The sequence below is a fragment of the Plectrocnemia conspersa genome, unplaced genomic scaffold (assembly GCF_051122295.1).
Source record: "Plectrocnemia conspersa isolate PC_06_02 unplaced genomic scaffold, ASM5112229v1 ptg000010l, whole genome shotgun sequence".
Taxonomy (NCBI): Eukaryota; Metazoa; Arthropoda; class Insecta; order Trichoptera; family Polycentropodidae; genus Plectrocnemia; species Plectrocnemia conspersa.
Window position 1 is genome coordinate 14092793 of NW_028277174.1, and position 13315 is coordinate 14106107.

Consider the following 13315-nt stretch of genomic DNA (forward strand, 5'->3'; position numbering starts at 1 on the left):
ACTATTAATTAAAATCCCTTATACATACAATCATATATTTATTACTGCATAGTTTAATGTTTAATATAAATTTAAAACATTACCTAAAAAATATATTTAATTAAAAAAATCGGTTTTTAAAATACTAAATATATAAATATAAATACATTTTATCATATGTAAATCTTGTCTTAATTTATAGTAAGTAATATTTAGTACAAATTTAATACATGCAGCTAATTAAATAATGATATTTAGATTGCTAACCAAATATAACAAGCTGGTCAAAGACTTTTGCATTAAGTATTCCACTTAAGCTCCTGAACGCTCTTTAGCATTAAAACGAAATTTTAAATACAGAAATACTATAAAACATGAATATACTATATGGTATAGTACATTGGATTTATTCTTATTCAGACCTCCCGCCGCGAATTTGCAAGATTCGTGCGCCCCGGGCGGACCTTTGCATAAAAGGAAACGTCTGAAGGAAAAAAGAAGGAAACACATTTTCGTATTTACATGAAAGCTTAAAACGGATATTAAGAAATATCGTATGAATGTATGAAAAAACTTAATTTATAAGCAAGTCGTGTTATTCGTTCGGCGGGAACTAACACGTAATACAGTAGTAGTACAACCGGATGTAACGTTTGAAATGAATGAAAGCATGAAGCTTTGAGGATATTTTTATTTAATTTTACGACCAATACAAAAACTTGTGTAAAATATTAAAAGAATAATCCTGTCATTACTACTCTAAGTAATTAAAATAAAATTATTTTGATTTTCAATTCTGTGTTTTAAAAATTGCATGATCATTAGAATCTCATTGGCTTTAAATTGTTTAGAGGCTTGAGTGATTTAAATTTTCTATTAAAATTGACTTCTGTCAATCATCTGCCCTTGAGTGTCGGAAAGTATCATATTGTAGCAGTTAATCGATATTTTTGCCTTTAGATTATTCTTACGATTTCAGTGAGAAAGATTTGACTATGGAAACTTTCATGAAAGATCACAGAATCATTTTTGAGAGCAAGTGGAAGTTCTCTCTATACATAAACGATGTCTGCGATAAATCTTCCGAGATGCTCGGCTTTGATTTGAGAAACGCATTGCAGTTTGACGATCCGCCAGTTATTCTTGTCCCCTATAACACTTTAGTTTGCAGAATTCTTAAACTAAAATTGTAAATTTGTAATCCTTACATAACCAAGTACTTTATTTTAATTTTAAAATACCGATTTTTATAGCTTAATTTTGGTAAATTATGATTTTGTAATTGAATTGAATTTTTTACCTTTACTTTTATTACATTTCTAATGTATTTTAATGACACCATGTATTGTTTTTAACTATCGTGACGCATTACGATAATATGTTAGGTCACAATAAATAAATAACACAAATTTTAGTATAAATTAAAAAATCTAACATAATCTTGCATTTTATTTCCATATATAATATATTGGTTTGACTCAAAAGTCTTAACATGTATTGAAATGATATAATCTGTTATGTTTGTGATTTACTTTTCTCTTAGCTTATTTATTATTTTTTATAATGAAAATATTTTGATGCTAAAACTTAAATAATGCTTTTATGAATAAAACATAAAAATAAATAAAACTTAGAAACAATAGTTATTGCTTGATAATATCCTAATATTTTTTTGCATAGGCTAGTTGTAGTTTATGCGTTGTAGAAAGAGAGCACTATACATAATAAGACTTTTGTATTAATTTATTGTAAATTAATTAAATTTTATTTTCTGACATCAATCAATGCAGCAATGTCACAGTTGTATTATCGTTTATAAGAAAGTTATTATGAATTGATTTTTTTCACAAATATTTCAAAACAAAAAATATGTAAAAAATGTAATAACCACACAAACACGCTAAAGATCAAAATAATATTGTAATTACAGTTTTTATAATTATTTATGCTAATAATAAACTAAAATGGTTGGATGCAATTAATGTATTGTGAAAGCTTGATGTTTTTGTTAATCTTATTATATTATTATTTAGGGGCATTGTAACTTTACAAATATAATGGCATAAATAATATATATAGAATATCAAACGTAATTGAAAAGAGAAATAAATTTTATTACATCATCCGATAAAAATGTCATGCGCGTAAAAGGGCTCAACTCGTCCTATCTGCAAAGTGCAAAAAAATACGAAACAGTAAAGGAATATATTTTTTTCATTTCGTTTTATTAAGAGTGACACTTTTGTTATTTCATCCGATTTGATCATTGACTCTGTGCGAGTTGCTTATCTTTCATGCCCACCTGCTTCCCGGACGGTTGTATTGTCAATCTCCCAGATCTCCCCCCGGCTGCGTAGTGGGGTATCAAGGGTTGACGCAACTGGCCCTTTTGTTCCGCAGCTACAAATTCTAATTTATGAATGGGGATATTTTTGCCCCGTGTCGTGCAGGCACGCGTTTTCGTATGCAATAACAATTTGGTGAAATTCCTATCGGTCACCCAATGGAAGCGGCCCTTTTAACCTCTTGCCATATAGGCAAAGTTCGTATTGTGCTCTAATATATCAAACTAGGTACAAGGTATTTTTATTAGGGACCTTTATTGACAAAGTTAGGAATAAATTTAGTATTAGAATGCTATTAGGGATTCTTGTGTGATGATGAAGGTTAAATTATTTTCGAATATATTTGTAAAGTTAGCAAGAATCAAGTAGCACTAATTAATACGAAGTATTTACTACGAAGATTAATTTTTATTACACCTGTTAAAAAAACACTACTTGCTTATATCGTCTTTGGGTATTTGATTTATAAATACCGAAATATTTTTATTTAATTTATTATAATAGACTTTTTATTTAAAACGAATTGTCAATTGTTAAAATAAATAAAAAATCCTGAGTTTATGCATTTTTTATTTGCAATAAACATCATATTTGTAGTATATACAGGAAAACAACGAAGTACAAATAGACTAAGTATTAATTTTAAGATCGTTAATTTATTTTTTATATTTAATAAAGACCATGGTGTCCTAACAGCTAGCCCCAATGAGTCGCGAAAAAAACAATACGTTGATAATTTCAATGGTGTCCCGTCCTTTGCACGCCAGCCAAAACGGCCCAACATTAGCGCTCTATCATAATGGCGCAGCGTCATATCAGTGCCTAACATTTGCGCGCCGACATAATCGCGCGATGTTATTTGCGTGAATTATTAACAAAAGAATTAAAAATGAAAAACAAAATTACTAAAAAAATAAATATAAAATAAGGTTAACCTGCTATCGATTAAATAACTTATAATAAATATGTGTCAAGCGGATTCCTGACTATGTATTGGTTTTACAATCTTTTAATATATTTTCGAAGCAGACTAAAATTGTAATACTTAGTTATATATTATATGATTTTAGTTAGCTTAGAGAAATATTTTGGGATTTTCTAATGTTAATACGAATTTTCCTAAAAGCTATTATTTCAAAGTTATATTTGAACTGAATGCCGTATTGTAAAAAATGTTATTGAAAATTTATTCTTCTTCACTTTCATCCTCATTCTCTTTCTCATCTGGTTGACTGATATTGGAAACAACATAGCACTATTCATCGACATTTTCAAATCTTCCATTTTTCTTGCATTTTTTTACTAGTTCACATGTTATGCTTATTCATTACAAACAAAAAATTATCTTTATACATCTAAAATTGAACAAATATTACTGACTTTACATTTCACGCACAATTTAGTACTTAAAATAAAAATGAAATAACTGCATTTAGTACGAAATTATTATCTGTGGAATATGTATTTACATATAAATCAATACCACCACACCTTTTTGATATAAATTAGAGCAAATCAGAAAAAAATTATGAATAAATGAATTTATTTTACATCATTTATAAATTCGGTTTTCATTAATTTTTTTTTAAACCTAAGCTATCCTTAAATATATAGTTCAAACTTTATTGATACTTTTAATTTTTCATTTATTAAATATTATTTATAATACTATAAATTCAACAATGTGTGTATTTTACAGTCCTGTTTTAAAATAAATATATTATATTTATTATTTTTTAAATATTTCATATCCTATACATATCTGTAATTCAGATAAAAAAAGTAAAATAGATCGCGGGGCTAATAGTGGATGCTTTTTAATATTAAAAATTAATTTATTAAATCGCGTCTCTAACTATCGTTATTTGTGTGTTAAAGTGTAGCAAAAATATCTCCTGAGGATGCTGAAGGACATCTTTGGCGACATATCAAGACTATGAAAAAATATGAACGCGAAAACAAAACGTTAATTTAAAAATATAATATATAAATAATATATCATACATATACATACACAAGTTTTACGCTTTAAATTCAATATTTAAAAATTAAATTCAACACTTTAAAATTAAATTCACCCATAATTTAAATATTTAGAAATAAGTATTAGTTAAAGTAACATGTACGTCCATAAGACCAATAAAACACATATTATTACTATTATATAGATAACGTATACATTACTTTTTATTTTTTAAATTAAATCCTCAATTCAAAATTAAAATCATATCAAATATAAAATCATTTTTAAAAATCAAAATTTGTATTTATACTTTGTAACAACAATGTTTTACTTCGAATAATTTTAAAATAATAAATAAATTCATAAAATACAATAAATTTAAAATAATAAATAAATTCACTAATTACATGTAGCATAATCTATAAAGATTATGATCGAGTGTATTTAAACTGCATACAAGAGAACACTGGAATTCATAACTGCCGTATTTATATTATATAAATAAAGTTTGTTTGTTAATAATATTTTGTAAAATATATTACATAAAGTGTAGTTTGTACAATAAGTATTTTTAACCTAAATTAAAAATAAATAAATTACCCATATCATATTCGCGATTTTTTGATGTATCAGATTACTTTGACTTTACAGTTACAAATTCTGAATTATCAAATATTTCTTTGTCGTGTCGTGCAAGAACGCGCTTTTGTATGCAATAACAATTTGGTCAAATTCCTATCGGTCACTCGGCGGAAACGGCCATTTTTTGTAACGTTATAAGTCCGCATGCGACGCAATACTTAGGTACTACATGTTAAATTCACGTCGAGTGTATTTCTCTTGTGCACTGCCGTAACTAGTATTCGGTTACAAGAACGTAACAGGCGGTGGTGTATAAGCGATTCAATATGTATGACAGTTGAAAGTAACAACGGTGTTCGTGCACGCGCGTGAATAATGCAGTGCACAGACAACGGTATCAAGATTGTATTTCCCTTGTTGCAGCCGTAGCCGATTTACCTCTTTTCTGCTTTTTGCTCCACTTTTGTGTTTGAACGACGGCGCTGATGTAGATTTTATCGCGAATCAATCAAGTGCTTCTCCTGGGTTTCACGTTGAGTGAAAGACTATGTTAAACTTTTAAAATAAAATAGTTAAGATTTACACACATGCATTATTTATAAATATAAACCCAAAAATATTTAGTGATTTAAAAATACAATTTTGATAAAGATGAGCTCTTATGTATAATTATTGTAGCTCTGATTTCTTACAACATTATTAAAAAAATATCAGATCAGAATAGCGTAATTTAGTGCAGGGCTAAAACACAAAAATATTCGAATCCCAGCAATATTATTATAATATTTAAAAATATATAATCTTATTTTCTTGATATGGTCACTAGAACCTCATAAATAATCAGCCTACAAAATAACTGAGGAACGGGCGATCCTGCAATATTATTATAATGTACATCAGCGATTATGTTAATTATGAAATATTTTAATATTTCATAACTAATTAAGCAACGATAAGTCCCCGCTCCGTGTAATTATAAAACCCCGAACACATCTTAACCACCCCTAGCAGGTAAATTTGCCCTAAGCTCGCAGGGGTTTGCCCGGTACCTCTGGGTCTCGTCATGAGTGCAATTAATAATGGCTAATCCTTAATTACGATTTCGGCATTAAACCAGACCATAGATCTGGAAGGGACTAATGGATAACGGAGCACAGTAACAAACGAAATTAATTCGTACAGAATTCGTTCAAACCGAAACTCATACAATATATACTGTGTACTAGTTGGGTTAAAAAGTAAAGAGATTAGTTGCTAAGTAGTGCTTTGCTAATGTAGCTGGTTTATTTCTGTACTGATTAGTTTTAATTTTGTTACAATTTGTTAGCTTTTTCCAGTAACTTTATAACGTTACATTGTTGTGATTGGAATTCTAATTATGCCTTTAACTGTTATGGTACATATAATCTAACTTTATTTAACACTTGAAAAGTAAAGTTCGTTATTAGATTTGTATAAATAGAAAACAGGCTTTGAACTTCACACACACGTTAATACCGATTCAGAGCTTTAAATAGAAAGGAACTGACTCAATAACCTTGGGCAAGGTCATGCATTTATGATGTAATTTAAGGTGAATGTGTATTTTACTGTTGAACTGGTTTTCCTTACAAATTTACTAACACATTAAAAAAGTATGTTTATTGTAGTATTATATTTTTTTTAATTTAACTTCGGAACATAAAATTACGAAAAGCGAAATAGTTCATTTAACATTTTATGATATTTTGAGAGTGAGAATTTTTTGAGCATATTTTTTAAAACTAATATTTTATTCAAAGAAAATAATCAGGATTGCCCCGCAGGCTGTATGTTGCTTATATGTAGATTACACAAATAATTATACAGAAACGAAGTGAATCATATGTAAATATGCATATCTAGATTAATTTACTTGAATATTTAAACAGAAAATTTCAGATAAAAATATAATAAATAGAAAATATAGATAAAAAGTCATAAAATCATATATTTAGGTGAAAATGTTTTGACGCCATATACAGCTTGATAATTATATTATTCATTTGTAATGGCACTACACATATTTTAGTTATTCGTACCACCAATTACCAGGAAAATGCCACAATGTTATGCTATCACAATTTTAAGGTTTTCATTTTACTCACTCTCATAGTAAATAAAATTATTCTGCGACACTTAATCTGCGTTATTTTGAAATATATACGCTACATTTCACATACACACGTAGGTTATGAAAAATTCTCGCCTTCAGAGCGCACTTCGCCTTCTTTAATTAAATTTTCTGTTATTTTTGCCCGGCGCTCGTATGTATGATGGCACGTAACAACACTTGAGGATTATTTGCAAAATCATGCAAATGACCCCAGACTCTGAGTGTGTAGCAACACGAGCATTAAATCATACAGCGCGTAATTAACTTTGGGAATGTTTATTGCGAGCGAGCGGGGTTAAGGTCGGAGAATCTTAATTAAGACTGAGGAAACTATGCAATCCGCCGCGGACTCTAACCGTGTGTAATTTGATTACTCTCATTATTTGCAAGAACGTCCACTAATTATTCAGCGTAAGTTTTACCAGTCCAGTCAAAGGGGCGGAAAGTACTGAATCATGTATGCCCGGCCAGAGCAGCAGAGCGCCGAGCCTACTTACCGCACGCCTGCCTAAATATTCAATGAACTGTCAGCAAAGGGGTCATTTGCCAAATTACCAGCCGAATGTTATTAATTGACCTTCCCCTCCTCTTTGAAGAAATTGTACGATTTATATTTTAAGGGTGACTCACATGCGGCGGAGCTTTCCGAGAATCCGCTCTGCATCTGTGTGACGTCACCGCTTAAACGATGTCTCGCGGAATTGCTTTCTACGGTGAGTAATAATATAAAATAAATATACAGGTGAATGCAATTTTTTTTAAATAAATAGTTTCAACTTATTGTAATTTTTGTATAATTTTACGATAAACTCAATTTTTTATAAAATAAATAAAATATTTTTTTACTTATTGAATTATATATATTTAATTTTCACTTTAATCTTATTATTTATTAATAAAAATATTCTAAATAATATTTTTGTAGTAAATTTTTAAACGTCTGCTATACTTATTAAAATGATGATTTAATTAAGACAGTAGAAGTGAAGTATTAATTGTTTTTATAAAAACAATTAAATTTACTTACGAAAGTCAAATTAAAAATAAAATATGTGCATATTTCTTTGAAGCAGCTATGGTTTTTTTATTATTCGTGAACTATAAAATCAATAAGGTTGATATATAAAGTTTTGCAGCATTAAATTGGGTTCACTTATAAAATAATAATAAAAATAAGAGTTTCATGAAAAGCTTTAACCAAAACTATTTTATGCACTCTTATTTTTATATAATTTATGATGTCCTTTCCTTTTTGTATTTTACACTAAGCCTTGATTTTGGCACAGGAGGGATAATAAGATTTTAGAAATGCTTTGGTGGGGCATAACCAAAAAAGTTTTGGAAAAATAAATGTTTATTATCCGGTTATAGTAATATAAATATTAAATTAACTTATTTTTCCGGCTACAAAATAATCTGTTATCTGTAAATAGCAAATGTTAATCAGTTATTAAAGATTACTGATAAACATTTGCTATTTGTTAATTTTTTTAATAAAATGTAAGGCTTACATTTTTTGTAGTGTAAATCGAAAAATCCAAAGTAAAGCATTTTGAAGCTTTTATTGAAAAAACGCACTAGCCGTATAAACAAAATGTCTTGCGCATTAGGAGTGTCATTTTAATGCGGTGCAGACCGTTCGTGACAATAAACGGAATAATCTAAAAGCATCACAATAGCCATTTGAGACGTTTGCAAGTGTAAATATCATAAAAATTGAATCTTAAAGTTACAAGATTATACCAGAAAAATATTTATATTTCAGTTGATATATTGTAAATATATATGTATGTACAATATTATGGTAAATAAAATTTCTTTGTATAGTGGTAATCGTGAAAAAGTTATAACAGTTAAATTTTTATTAAAAAAATTAATATATATAGAAATATACAAATATAAAGTAAGCGTTTGGTGCAATTTTTAAATTACATTTTTTTTATGATTTCTAATTTCTTGAAAATCTTTTAAAAAATATATAATTTATTGTTAGTCTTCAATAATAATTTTCGAACTAAATAAGTGTTATTGCTGAAAATATCAAATGTACAATAATATTACGTAATTTAAATTACCATACTAAAAAAATGATTTGATTGAAAGCTTTGCCCGTTCAATTGAATATTTCATGTAAACCCTTATCAAACTATTTTCAGAAAGGTGGCGGCTTACTCATGTGTATATATTTTGACATGTATATGATGCACATAATAATATATTTTTAGTTATATTAAAAACTTTTTTTGGAACCAATTTTTTATTACATCCCGTTATAAATCAACATTGATGGACGGTGTCTAGGCTTATAAATTTAGCTTGTCCCTAATTAATATTTGTCGATTATTTATATTCACATTTTTCTCGAATTATTATCTAATTTTCATAAAGCCTTATATAAAATACACTCACATTCACAATATAAATCTGAAAATAAATTAGAATAATTAAATAGCCGTTGACCATAAAGCTCGGCGAGCGTAAGCGTATAAATGTCGGTGATTGAAACAAATTAAATAAATTGCTTGATCAGTATGGCAGTAATTAATATTCTGGTTGAGCGCCCGGCGTTAAATTTAATATTTATTTGCTTCGTATAATGTAATATGTATTTATTATAATCTTTCATTAAATAAGCGTCGACGCTTCAAGTAACTGATATGTTGACGGGCGATCCATCACGCATCAAGAGATTTTCGCGTAACTCGATATTATATCGCGAGAAGACGAATTATCAGATTCATAAAAATGGCGTTAAGTGAGGCTATTGATTTTCGCGTGCTCAAACCACCCCATCGCCGCATTCCTGGCTGTATCCGAAGCCACCCTTGAGCGTTTATTGCCAGGCAGTTATGTAGGGTAAGACATTCGCATGAACGCAGTTTAAACATTTATACATCTTAAGGGCAAGACACGCAACGCGGAAATTCAAGTCTCGGCGACATTCTCTTAATGTGAACGATTACACTTATTAATTATTCACATCAGCGTGAAATACTTAAGTAGCCGTTTGGCTGTTCCAGACAGTTTCGAATACTTGAAATTGATTACTAACAGTAATAATTAAAATGTTAGTGGTACTTTCTTTTATAAATTGTATTTTTTTAGAAAATAATTAAACAGCAATAAAGCGGTTGTCAATATTCAAGTAGGGTGAACTATTAAAATAAATTTACCTACAAATATACACCATTTGCTTTATTTTTTTGTAAATTTACATACATTTATTTTAATACCTCAAAGTTTAAAAAGTGTATCATTACATAAACTACAATTATTATATGTATCAAATTGTAAAGATTTACAGTTCAGATATTTTTTTTAAATTTTGGGATTGACTCATGGTATATTTCCAGCATCCATTAATTTATTTAAAAACAAGTTGAGTCTCACAAAAGTCTTAACTCTGCTCTGTTTTCGGAACGGAGTTTATAATGTGATGAAACTATCACAAATTAAATGTGGATTTCAGAAGAAGCTCTTACTTTCATAAGAAAGAATTAATAAATATAAGCTAACTTTAGTTAAAATATGTTGTCAACCCTTAAATAAACGTATAATAAATCGCTTTTATTTTTAATAACTTTGTATTTATATTTATATATTTATTAATAAAGTGAAATAATATATCTAAAATATAGCAAATAAGTTTTTTATTTAAAAAAACAATTATTCTTCTTATACGAATTTTTTAATCATTAAGTGATGTAAATAAATTATCTGTGCTTAGAATTGTACTATATCATTAACAGCAACTTTACAATATAATCATTTATTTTATCACCATTATTGTAGGCTTGACAGTAAAAGATGGGTCTTCGCCTCCTTTAAAAATGTACTTCATAATTGAGAATCAGGGTCTTATTTTTTTTTTGATTAGCTATTATTCACAGTTTCGTTTCATTGGAACAATTTCTAAAAATACCTGTTTTTCTGTCAAAGTAGGAGAATCTATAAGATAATTGTTGTATTATTTTATGTGGATCAGGATTTTTCTAGTTAATGAATAATTATATTTTTAATATTTTTTGCTATATTTCAAAATAGCTATAAAGCTAATATTACAATTTTTATAATTTTATTGTACATATGTACCTATTAAAAAACTGTTCATAAAATGCAACGTTAATATATGTATATATATTCATAAATTTCTAGTTGAGAGGTGACAAAAATTTTCAGCACCTTCAAGTACGGTTGACCCGCGCCACCACTGCGCGCACAGCGGCGGCAGATGCCAGTGGCGTGGAAAATTATTTATACTCATCCATTACGAGAAATTCCCATGCGGTCCGGTTGAAAAATTGAAAACATTACAGCCATTCCGCCCGAGCACGAATGCGTTTTGTTGAATGCGTTTTAGCATTGTTGTTATTGATAATTAGGAATTCTAATTATTATGATGGGCGAATTCCCAAATATGAATTGCGACGATAATTTGTACGATGCATACGTTACACACAATGCCGCGTTGCTAAACCACGCGTTTTATGCCCTGTTGAATTCGCAACGCGTCGTGGTTTTATTGCAATCCGTTATTGTTATTGCTATTTTATTCCAACCGACGCTGTCGATATTGGCCGTTATTTAATAATTGCAATAGGTTGGCACGTTTGCAAATTGCTTGTGATTCATAACAATTAAAGCAACGGATTATGTTATATCCAAAATTGTTATATAAAATTCACAATAAAACATTGATAGATTCTTAATGTTATTTTTTTATTATATATGCAAAAATTGCTTAGAAAATATTTTTTAATGTTGTCGATTTTTTACATATAGCAAAACGCTGCTTCATATCCATTCTTTAATGTTTCAAAAGGCATTTATAGAAAGCTTTAAAAGCTTAGAATGATAGTGAATATGAAATGTATGATAATATTAGGGTTTTTTTATCGGAATAATTTCAGCATTTTTTTAAATTGTTACAACATACCCAACACCAGATTACATAGGTACATCATAGCTTGTCTTGAAACTCAAAACTAAGTCTAGAAACATTATTGATCAACAATTCTTTGCCTGTAAGCAATTTTTAGGCAAACCCATAAGTAGATAATTGCTTAAAACAGTATTTATTTAATGCAATGTGTAATGTACGAATTGACTGGCACACCATGTACAACGTTTCATATAATACTATTTATAAATATATCTTGATTTAAAGCTTGCGGCATGGGGACAGCCCTCTTGTGCTCGTAACTCGTCCGCGGCCGCAAAGCTTTGTGAAATTTTTGTAATTAGCTTTATTCCATAGGCATGTAAATGCGAACGAAAAAAGAGCCAATTCCGCACGCATGCCAAAAAGGATATTAGCATTTTTTACGACAAGGCACCGTGGATGAATACGCGCTGCGTGTGGATTGAAAACGAATGAATAACACAAAAGGTGGAATACATTTTAATACATAATGGAAAGAGGGAGGCTGCGTTCCGACATTGTAAGACGCAGCGAGATAGAAAGATGCTCGTCGATACATGATGTGATGACATCTGCCTGTCGATAGTTTTTTTGCCAAAGGGTGATAATATCTCTGAGTCAGCGAAGTGATGCTGCATGCAAATCAGCGTGATCCAAAAGGGAAATATGAAAGAGGCGAAGACAATTTGCAATATTCTGTATCAGCATAATAAATATAAAGGGTCTGGTTCGAGGTTATTTCTTGTAAAATTAAGTTTTATTATATTATATGCTTAATTTTATATTTTGTAAATTGTACGTCTTTGTATGAACGGTGTATAATAACACACGTAAACAAAGGAAATATATTCAATTATAATTAATAAAAATAAAAATAAAGTTGCTATGATGATTTTCGAATCTCCGCTAATATATTCTTTTGTTGTCGACCAATGAAAAATAAGCATTGAAATATAAAACAAGATGGACGACAGTAATGTGACAACAGATATAAATAATATTTATTTATTAGCAAAATTTTGCTACGCGACAATAATTTTCATTAATTTGTGTGTGAGTGTTGTTCGATTTGAAGAAGTATATATAATCGGATTGAAAATAAACAAGGTATGTTATAACTATGAAAATGAAATATATACATAATATGTATAAGGATTATAAAAATACATTGAATAAACTAGATGAACAATCTTCGTAATGATATCTTCAAATTTTGAATTCCCGTCGACGGGCTACGAGGCCGAAAAGTGAGTTTTTCGTTTTACAATACATAAATATAATCATTGCTTCCGATTTAATGAAAATATACGTTAGATTTAACTAAACCGAGTACGTTTTAAGCATGAACATGTAATATTATATATATACTTAGTACGTATGAAGATTGAGGT